This window comes from Lithobates pipiens, unplaced genomic scaffold, assembly GCF_037356315.1.
Source record: "Lithobates pipiens isolate NorthernLeopardFrog02 unplaced genomic scaffold, aLitPip1_a1.2 Scaffold_16, whole genome shotgun sequence".
NCBI classification, from domain to species: domain Eukaryota; kingdom Metazoa; phylum Chordata; class Amphibia; order Anura; family Ranidae; genus Lithobates; species Lithobates pipiens.
Genome location: NW_027507748.1, coordinates 577,476,702 through 577,488,619, shown reverse-complemented (window position 1 = coordinate 577,488,619; position 11,918 = coordinate 577,476,702).

Below are 11,918 nucleotides of genomic sequence, written 5' to 3'. Positions count from 1 at the left end.
AGGGGGAATGTCCAAGTGTCCATGTGCTGTCATGTCTCAATTGGCTGTCCTGTATCACATGATAAACGTGTCACCAAAGGTTAAAGTTCTTGTATACATTAAACACGTAAGTCCGCCGCGGCGAACGACGGAAAAAGGCGTTCGAACGTGCGGACCGCGAATGTCGGAAATTCGCCGCGAAACGACCGCCGGGCGAAACGTTCGTCCATCACTAGTAGTTTCCACTGAACGGACTTGACCACACACGGATACACAAACAGTCCGTCGAAAGCTTGCGCGATGACGTGTACAGCACGTACGACGGGACTAGAAATAGGAAGTCCAAGACACAGCAAAGCACCCTTCCGCCGTGTAAATCCTTTCTGGGCATGCGCCATTCTTAGTCCGTCGAACTAGCATACTGACGACCGTATTGTCCGCTGAAACCCAAGTACGACGGAAAGATTTTTGGAAAAAACAAAATTCTTAGTACTCCTGACTGCACGCTGAAAAAGTCCGCTGAAGCCCACACACGAGCGGATTGTCCGCTGAAATGTGTTTCAACGGACTAAGTACGTCAAACAGTTTGACCGTGTGTACGCGGCATTAGTTGAACTTAGGCTGACCATACATTATGCAATGGAGGTTATGTACTAAAGGAAAAAACACTTTGCACTGCAAGTGCACTTGAAAGTGCACTGAAAGTGCACTTGGAAGTGCAGTCACTGTAGATCCGAGGGGGGCATGCAAGGAAAATAAAAAACTGCATTTTAGCTTGCACATGATTGGATGATAAAATGAGGGAAGCTTCCACTCATTTCAGATCTACCACTTAGATTTAGAGTGACTGCACTTCCAAGTGCACTTGCAGTGCAACGTGGAGTTGCCTTTCGTAAATAACCCCCAATGTTCTTATTCAATTTTCTTTAGATTTACCTTACACTTTGTAGTGCAAGAACATGCCTGATTGAATACAAATTAAATGTTTTTAGGATTTACTTCATATTATATGGTTTTGGTAAATCTAAGGGAAAATTGTACAATAAAATTATATAATTTGTATGACTGTAATCAGTGCAGTTGCATTTGATTAGTTACAGTATCTCACAAATGCAAGTACACACCTCACATTTTTGTAAATATTTTATTATATCTTTTCATGTGCCAACACTGAAGAAATGACACTTTGCTACAATGTAAAATAGTGAGTGTACAACTTGTATAACAGTGTAAAGTTGCTGTATCCTCAAAATAACTCAACACACAGCCATTAATGTCTAAACCGCTGGCGACAAAAGGGATTACATCCTAAAGTGAAAATGTTCAAATTGGGGCCAAAGTGTCAATATTTTGTGTGGCCACCATTGTTTTCCAGAACCGCCTTAACCCTCTTGGGCATGGAATTCACCAGAGCTTCACAGTTTGCCACTCAAATCCTCTTCCACTCCTTCATGACAACATCACGGAGCTGGTGGATGTTAGAGACCTTGCGCTCCTACACCTTCCCTTTGAGGATGCCCCACAGATGCTCAATAGGGTTTAGGACTGGAAACATGCTTGGCCAGTCCATCACCTTTACCCTCAGCTTCTTTAGCAAGGCAGTGGTCATCTTGGAGCTGTGTTTGGGGTCATTATCATATTGGAATACTGCCCCGCGGCCCAGTCTCCGAAGAGAGGTGATCATGCTCTGCTTTAGTATGCCACAGTACATGTTGGCATTCATGGTTCTCTCAATAAACTGTAGCTCCCCAGTGCCAGCAGCACTCATGCAGCCTCAGACCATGACACTCCCACCACCATGCTCAACTGTAGGCAAGACACACCTGTCTTTGTACTGCTGACCTGGTTGCTGCCACACACGCTTAACACCATCTGAACCAAATAAGTTTGTCTTTGTCTCATCAGACCACTGGACATTGTTCCTGTAATCCATCTCCTTAGTCTGCTTGTCTTCAGAAAACTGATTGCAGACTTTCTTGTGCATCATCTTTAGAAGAGGCTTCCTTCTGGGATGACAGCCATACAGACCAATTTGATGCAGTGTGCGGCGTATGGTCTAAGCATTGACATGCTGACCCCCCTCCTCTTCAACCTCTGCAGCAATGATAGCAGCATCCATACGTCCATTTTCCAAAGACAACCTCTGCAACCTCTGGATATGACGCTGAGCATGTGCACTCAACTTTTGTGGTCCACCATAGCGAGTCCTGTTCTGAGTGGAACCTGTCCTGTTAAACTGCTGTATGGTCTTGCCCACCATGCTGCAGTTCATTTTCAGGGTCTTGCCAATCTTCTTATAGCCTAGGTCATCTTTATGTAGAGCAACAATCATTTTTTTCAGATCTTCAGAGAGTTCTTTGCCATGAGGTGCCATTTTGAACTTCCAGTGACCAGTATGAGAAAGTGAGAGTGATAACACCAAATTTAACACAACTACTCCCCATTCACACCTGAGACCTTGTAACACTAACCAGTCACATGACACTGGGAGGGAAAATGGCTAATTGGGCCAAATTTGGATATTTTCACTTAGGGTTTTATTCACTTTTGTTGCCAGTGGTTTAGACAATACTGGCTGTATGTTGAGTTATTTTGAGGGGATAGCAAATGTACAATGTTATACAAGCTGTACACTCGCTAATTTACATTGTAGCAAAGTGTAATTTCTTCAGTGTTGTCACGTGAAAAGATATAATAAAATATTTACAAATATGAGAGGGGAGTACTCACTTTTGTGAGATATTGCATATCATTATACAATGCTGTGAAAAAGTATTTTCCCCCCTTTTTTTTGCATATTTTTCACACTTAAATGACTCAGATCATCAAACAAATTGTATAATTACACAAAGATAACCAGAGTAAATACAAAATGCAGTTTATAAATGATGGTTTCATGTATAAAGGTAAAAAAGCTGTCCAAACCAGCCTGGCTTTATGTGAAAAAGTAATTGCCCCCTAAACCTAATAACTGGTTGTGCCGCCCTTGCCGGCAACAACTGCAATCAAGCGTTGACGATAACTGGCAATGAGTCTTTCACATTGCTGTGGAGCAATTTTGGCCCACTCTTCTTTGTAAAATTGTTTTAATTCAGCCACATTGGAGGGTTTTCCAGCATGAACAGCCTGTGTAAGGTCATGATACAGCATCTCAATTGGACTTAAGTCCAGGCTTTGACTAGGCCACTCCAAAACCTACATTTTGCTTTGTTTGAACCATTTGGAGGTGAACTTGCTGTTGTGTTTCGGATCATTGTCCTGCTGCATAACCCAAGTGCACTTGAGCTTGAGGTCACAAACTGATGGCTGGACATTCTCCTTTAGGATTTTCTGGCAGCGCTCAGAATTCATGGTTCCATCAATTATGGTAAGTCGGCCAGATCCTGAAGCTGCAAAGCAGCCCCAGACCATTATGCTACCACCGCGTTTGACTGTTGGTATGATGTTCTTGTTATGAAATGCTGTATTCGTTTTATGCCAGATGTGACGGGACACACACCTTCCAAAAGTAAAATTTTTGTCTCATCAGTCCACAGAATATTTGCCTAAAAGTCTTGGGGATAATCAAGATTTTTTTGGGTAAATATGAGCGGAGCCTTTGTGTTCTTTCTGGTCAGCAGTGCCTTTTGGCCTTGGAACTCTCCCATGGATGCCATTTTTGCCCAGTCTCTTTCTTATTGTTGAATCACGAACACTAATCTTACCTGAGGCAAGTGAGGCCTGCAGTTCTTTAGATGTTGTTCTGGGTTCTTTTATGACCTCCTGGATGAGTCGTCATTGTGCTCTTAGAGTCATTTTGGTTGGCTGGCCACTCCTGGTAAGGTTTACCACTGTTCCAAGTTTTCTTCATTTGTGGATTATTGCTCTCACCATGGTTCGCTGGCGTCTCAAAGCCTCATGTTTGCTTACACACGATCGGACATTCCGACAACTAAATCCTGGGATTTATTTCCGATGGATGTATGCTCAAGCTTGTCTTGCATACACACAGTAGCACAAATGTTGTCAGAAAGTCCGATCGTCAAGAACGCGCTGACGTACAACACGTACAACACGTATGATGACAAGTTCAATAGCCAGTGCGCCACCGTTTGAGCTCCTTCTGCTAATCTTGTGTTAGTAGAAGTTTGGTGCCAGACGATTCGTGTTTTTCAGCCTCATGCTTTTCAGATCGTTACTGCTCTTCTGTTTGTGCTTGTGTGTTTGTACTTTAACCCAAGCTCAGTCCATGAACAGGGCGAGGAGGAGTTCATGGATGAAGAATTGGTTGCTCCAGCGTGACCGATTCTCTCATATACCTTTGCTGTGAGAGATCTGGGAGAATAATCCTGATGGTTTCAGGAATTATCTCCGGATCACGGACTCTGTTTTTCACTGTTGGCTTTGATGTCCCCTTATATTACCAAGCAGGACACCTGCATGCAACAAGCCATCACTGCGGAGCAGAGGCTCATCGCCACCTTGCGGTACTTGGCAATGGGGAGAACTCTGCAGGACATCAAGTTCTCGACAAGCATCTCCTCTCAGGCTCTGGGGATCATTATTCCAGAGATCTGTTCTGCCATAATTAAGGTCCTGCAGAAGAACTATATTAAGGTAAATGTTATCCTTTAACATCACATTCTATGTATTTAATGTTTGCTAATATATTGTATTTATTTAATCATTCCCTAATTACCATGATTGTAATATGGTGTGAATGTCCTCTTTGTCCTCATGCTTGCTGGAAGTTTTTAATGCTCCTTTTTTGTTCTTCATGCATATTTACCTTCACTAAAATGCCCAGCATGCTATCCTGGGCCCATAAACACCTAGCCTAGTCACTTAACAATATATTTTGGCATCTCTATAGTAGTGCTTTACCCTAAACACCCCTACAATGTGTTTAAATGTTATTTGTGTCCTTAAATTCAGGCAGAGTGCCAGAGGCTTTTTCTTGGGGTCACAAAATGATTTGGAACCCTCCCGCAACTGCTAAGTCAACCGATACCAATCCTCTGTCTGCTGACTTTGTCAAACCCATATACACTTTTGTGGTGATATTTATGGATGAATTCACCAAAGCATGTAGTGAAAGGGCTTGCCTGAATACTTTCAAATGGTACTGTTAAAAGTTTTGTTCTCCTATTATGTTGATAGGTAATTGCAGAATGTAAAAATGTGTTTCAATTTGTACAATGTGTATTCAGATTTGTGGATTATGACACTTCTTACCTGTCCAGTGGGCTGCCAATAGTGTAAGTAAAGGAAGAGCTGGCCAAAGAAACACACATTATTTATGCATTCAGCTCTTAATAAAGTGGAGAGGATTACCTGTCCAAAACACCTCCCCCCCCTAAATTTTTTTACAAAGGGCCATTAGAGGGGGTGAGGAATCTGATAAGCGGACCTTCGATTTTTCTCTTTAAATACTCCTTCAAATAAATGTTATACTTATGTTGGCCAATAATGTTTGTGTCTAATCTGCTTGCAATGTTATGTACAAAAGTCATAATTCATTTTTTTCTTGTTTCATTCCACAGTTTCCTTCAATGCTACAGGAATAGCAGACTGTGGCTTCCCAATTTGCCCAGCGGTGGGACTTTTCCAACTGCAGAGGGGCAATAGATGGGAATGCGTCCACATAGTCCCACCCCCCAACTCGGTGTCATACTATTATAACTACAAGGGGTTTAATAGTATTGTGATGTTGGTGGTGGTGTCGGAGACATATGATTTTCTTTATGTGGACATGGGGAAGAATGGCCAGATGTTGGAAGGTCGAGCCATCATCCAGACCCAGTTCTACGGATGGCTCCAGAGTGGTGGCTTGGGATTGCCACCCCCGGAAAACAGCGTGGCCGGTCTGCCATTCATCTTTGTCACTGAGGAAGTGTTTAGGCTGGGTGATTACCTGATGCGGCCGTTCCCGATGAGGACCCTCACCCCGGACTACAGGGTTTACTGGCTGGCCAGAGCCAGAAGAGTGGTAGAGAATGCTTTTGTGATAATGGCCAGCCGGTTCCTCCTATTCCTTAGGCCAATCAACATGGCGGAATATAAACTTAACCATATAATCCTTTTGTACTGCATTCTCCACAACTTTTTAAGGAGAAATTCTTCTATGAACTACGTGGCCTCAAGACCAAACCCTGATGGTGCTTGAAGCTGGCCGTCCTGGCTTGCCCCCCCAAAACACCCATGAGGTCCGTCAAAAATATATGGAGTACTTTGCGGGTAGAGGGGCCATTGATATGCCAGAAAATGTTTAACAAACCTTTTTTAAATAAATTTGTATTTTAAAATTAAATAATATTTTCCTTTGATCTACTGCTTGTGTTTCTTTTAGCTGTCTCCTAGGTTATCCAATGTGCTTTTTTTTTGCCCATTTTCTACAATAGTGCAAACGTAATTGCTTTGATACATAAGGTGACAATCTCTTCTTCAGCTATTATGTTGTGGGTCTGCTACACACACCTTGTTTTTGTTGTGAATGTATGTAATGCATTAATGCTTAAAATATTAATCATTTTCCTCACCATGAATTTATTTTTTGGAGTTACAAAAATGGCCCGATTGATGCAAATTATAAAGCACTGTGAGTGTTATTTACTAAAGGAAAATCCACTTTGCACTACAAGTGCACTGAAACTGCGCTGAAAGTGCACTTGTAGGGCAAAATGGATTTGCCTTTAGTAAATAACCCCCATTGTCACTGTAAACAACAACTTAACCACTTTCAGACCGGACCATTTTGCTGGCTTAAGACCAGACCACTTTTGCGATTCGGCACTGCGTCATTTTTAACTGACAATTGCGCAGTCGAGCAACGTGGCTCCCAAACAAAATTGACGTCCTTTTTTTCCTACAAGTAGAGCTTTCTTTTGGCGGTATTTGATCACCCCTGCGGTTTTTATTTTTTGCGCTATAAACAAAATCGAGCGACAATTTTGAAAAAAACGCATTATTTTTTACTTTTTGTTATAAAATATCCCCCAAAAATATATAAAAAAAACTTATTTTTTCCCTCAGTTTAGGCCGATACGCATTCTTCCACATATTTTTGGCAAAAAAATCGCAATAAGCGATTATTTATTGGTTTGTGCAAAAGTTATAGCGTTTACAAAATAGGGGATAGTTTTATGGCATTTTTATTAATATTTTTTTTTTTTTTACTAGTAATGGCGGCGATCAGCAATTTTTATTGTGACTGCAACATTATGGCGGACACATTGGACATTTTTGACACATTTGTGGGACCATTGTCATTTATACAGCAATTAATGCTATACAAATGAACTGATTCCTGTGTAAATGACACTGGCAGCGAAGGGGTTAACCAGTGGGTGGCAATGTAGGGGTTAAGTGTTCCTAGGGGTGTGTTACTAACTGTGAGGGGTTGGGCTTTGTGTTAGTGAACACTGATCTCTGCTCCAATCACATGGAGCAGAGATCAGCGTCACTTGGTGCTAGGCAGAATGGGGAGATGCTGTTTACAGTGGCATTTCCCAGTTCAGCCTCCCCGTGAGACAATCCCGGGTATCCCCGCGGCGATCGAGTCCGCGGGACCCTCAACTGTACTCACGGGGTCCCGACTGGCATGCGAGCACGCCGCCGGTTGTGCGCACGCGATGGCAGGGGGGCACATAGAAATGGACGTATCTGTACGCCAATATGCCTGCCCGTGCCATTCTGCCAACGTAGATCAGCGTGCGCCGGTCGGGAAGTGGTTAAGCAAAAAATTGCTATTGAGCATTGAAAGAAGAACCCATACATTGTTGAGTAGAACATTTTTTATTCTGTGCACATTCACATGTGCGTTTAGAAAAGGTTTTTTTCACAAACCAACATATTTTTGAAATACAATTTTTTTTGGTGACAGTAGAAATATCCTTTTTGTGGTAAACAGGCATGTTTTTTAAACCATACAACAATGCACAACTCAGGAAGTAACAAAGTTCAACTTTGATAAACCGAAGGCTATATCAAACATTAGTATGTCCAAACTGTGTTGATATTGCCTTCATCAGATGAGGTGAAGTCATCCCTGTGAAAGCCAAATTTTGAAAATGCACACAAATTGAGATTCAATATGGGGATTTCCCTCCTGATCCCATGCCTAATGTCAACATGTGCTAGCTCCCATCATGGGGGATCAATGGACGTGTTTCAGGGGTGCAACCCCTTCCCCTCATCTACTTGAGTTATGAGGGAGGGGTTGCACCCCCAAAAAGCGTAAATTGATATCCTGTGATGGCAGATAACATATGTTGACACACTGTGTGCATCTTCAAAATTTGGCTTTCAAAATTTTTGAAAAAAGTTAGAAAAATATAAATAATTTCATAAATGTTGGTGTGTTTTCTATTCTGCCTAAAACATCAAAGATGTTTTTTAGTCTTTTTTCAATTTCATTGATGTCTTCCTTGATCTTCTGTGAATTCCAATTGCACACCATGATCTCCCCAATGAGTATGTGTGCACTTGCACTTGTGAAATGTGTTTTCTTCTTCAACAACATCCCCATCACCTAAAAAAAAACACACCATGTATTAGAAATATGCAGGCATTCATGTATTACCTGAAGCTGTGGTCTCAGACACTCACCTGTTGTGGTCACTATTTCACCCAGTTCATAAACCTCTCCTTCCTCCACATCCTCTGGTTGTTGTTTTTGGATTTCCCGTTCTTTAGAAGGTTGGGGGTCTCTGGTGACCTCAGACGTCCCGAGTCTTTTCTCCCCTATGTGTATAAAATAAAGCTATACTTAGCACACAGATATTTGAGGCAAGAAATAGTAATATGAAACATTGCTTGGAAGTGTCGTACAATTGTCTGTTTTGGCAGAGTTCAAAGCTGAACACATGATTTTTTCCCTTTACAAAGCTGGAATAATTACCTTTTTTGTTAAAGTATCACACATGTAGAGACCCCTAGTATCCACTGGAGCACCTGTGTGGGACACCCTAAAAAGTTTGTTCTGGTGTCCTACACTAGTGCTCCTGCGTCCAGATGTGTAAACAGCTGCTGAGTATCCTCTCCTTACACTGTATAAAGTTTGCATTTCATTCTAGTTACAAACCCATCTAGACAACAATGTACTAAACTTCCTTTAAGCCAAATAGGCATGACCAAATGTAGTTAACCTGCATCTGCAAAAAACATTGTATTAGTGGGCACGAACGAACAATGTTTACTACGAACGATTACTGTGCCCACGAACCTGAAACTTGCCATTTTAAACTGTACAACAGTAAAGAAAAGCACATGGAGTAGCAGGAACTTAATCATAATAATAGGAACACACGACACAATACTTTTTTGCAGCACTCTCTTGATTCTTCTGTACTGATCTTACTCCCTCTATTTGAGGTCTGACCATTGTTTCCTCAGTTGATCCTTGGATCGCCATACCCCAAAATTCTTCGACAGACTTTTAACAACTTTAGTCATCTTGGCCTTTCTCACATTTCAGTTTGGGTACGATCCATGCTTCCCATCATAGTCGGTCCTCTTGAAGATGTCCACCGTCTCCACCATCTCTACAAAGGAGATATTTGAGGCCTTAAATATCCTCCAGGATCAGGACGTTCGTGGTTCCGGGGGTTTTGTCATTGCTGCTGCTGTCTTCATGCATTTGTTCTTTCTCCGCCATGTGCTCTCCCACCACGCAAAATAAAAGGGGTTGGCAATATACTAGATAGAAGGTCATGGGTGGGCTGAGTTTCACGCATGCGCAGTGTATATAAAGCCTAACACGCATGTGTCATACGTACAATCTGTAGGCAGAGGAAGGAGTATCGGAAGCGCCGATTGTGATAACGAAGGTACGATTTTAACTTGGGCCTATACTGCTTATAGATTGAGGCCTATATTGGGACAAGATTATGAGAGTTTAGCCTGACATTAGGGTTTGTCTTGTGTCATGTCTTGCAGAGAAAATGGATCTATTTAATGAGGCTGCTCTGTCTGTGGCAGGTAAACCACCCCTATTATAACAATAAAAGAAAGAGGCAGGCAGCGCGGGATTAATTGTTGGAATTGGTGAAGCCACGGCAAACATTAACTATTTGAAGGCCAAAATTGGTGGCATGAGGAGCACTTATAATAGGAAGCGCAAAAAGGTCCAGGATTCCCAGCGGTCAGGAGCTGCAGCAGATGACATTTATGTCCCCAGGCTGTCGCACTATGACAGACTGCATTTTCTGGCAGACCAGAGGGAACCCAGGCTAACACTCTCCAGTCTTCCTTTAACGCTTCCTTCCACCCCAGCTGAGGCTTCTGACGTCCAACCTGGGCCTTCCAGCCAGGATGATGTGGAGGAGCCCATCTTGAGCCAGGTATAGCATTTTTCAACATATTTCTTGGCAAAAAATGTATGATGTTAACTAAATGTTATTATTGATCACTAATTTCTGATTTAACAAAGTGTTTTAAATATCAATAGGCAGTAGTGGCCACAAATGATTGGGACAAGAATGAAAAATGATGAGGTCAGAATGATAGTCTTTTCTATTTGTTATCATTCGATTTGCAACAGTCATGAGCTGAAAATTGTGTGTGATTGATGAACCAAAAACTAAAACTATGTCCCTTTTTCATACACAAAAAAGTCTCAGCCAGGAGGAGGCCATGGAAAGTGGCAGCCAGGAGGTTTGGCGGGGGTAAGTGGCAGTCAGGAGGTGGCCAGGCCCAGTAGCCTGCCCAAATCCCAGGCCCCTCCGCCTCCCAAAAAAAAAGGCCCAGGAAGAGAAATAACCCAGAGGAGGCTGCACTTGGGCTATTACGGAAGGCTACTGCGGCCCTCAGACCCCCCCCCCCCCCCCCATATTCAAGAGGACTATGCCTGCATGGCAGCCTGCAAAATGCAGGAAATGAAGTAGGGCCAATGCCTCTTCTGTAAAGAAATTATCTTAGAAGCCCTAAATAAAGGGTCGAGGGGTGAACTCACAAGCCAAAGCCAGGTTTGTGAGTTTGACCATTGTCCTCCTCCACCTCCTGCCACAACTACAACACCAGAGCCACAGCCTGGAGGCAAGCATATAAGGAAGACAAGAGAGTGATGGCCTGGGTTCAGTCTGGTCTGACAAAAGACGCAGGCTGTTGTATGACCACAGCCTGGGGACAGATATGTAATCTGCTGCTGTTCCTTATCTCTTGGAGTCCTGGACTGGATTGTGCTCACTATTATATGGACTCCTCATGCTACCAATTTTGGCTGTAAAATAGTTGATCCCTGGGGTACAAAGACTTCGCCAATTTCACAAGTTTATGCAGCATTGCCTTCCTCTTTATTTGGTTATGACCCATAATAAATTGGCTATTTTTTGTTCACAAATACTTGGCTATGTGTTTTACTTGAAAAAAGGACAGTTTGTTTGTGAGTAGACAGGTACATTTCAAAAAGACAATGTCAAATTAACAAGGGACACCAACACTAAACAAACTCCTTGAGGTTAAAAAATACAAGATAATAATGGTGTTGTGGTAACTTGACACACAAAACAAAAAAAAAAATATTATGGAGATCAGTAGAAAAAAAACTAGAAAAAAAGGAGATCTTGTTAAAAAAAAAGGAGATCTTCATCAATAAAAAATAAATAAAAAGATCACTATAGAGTGACTAAAAGGAATTCAAAACATTATTATGGAGATCTGATGAAAAAAAAATATATTATTTATGAGATCACAAGAAATAATTAAGAAATCAGTTTGTGAGAACTCTATGTGAATATCAGCAGTAAGGATGAGCCGAACACCCCCTGTTCGGTTCGCACTAGAACCTGCAAACAGACGTAAACTTCGTGTGAACTTTAGAACCCTATTAAAGTCTATGGGACTCGAACGTTCAAAATCTAAAGTGCTAATTTTAAAGGCTAATACGCAAGTTACTGTCCTAAAAAGTGTTTGGGGACCTGGGTCCTGCCCCAGGGGACATGGATCAATGCAAAAAATAGTTT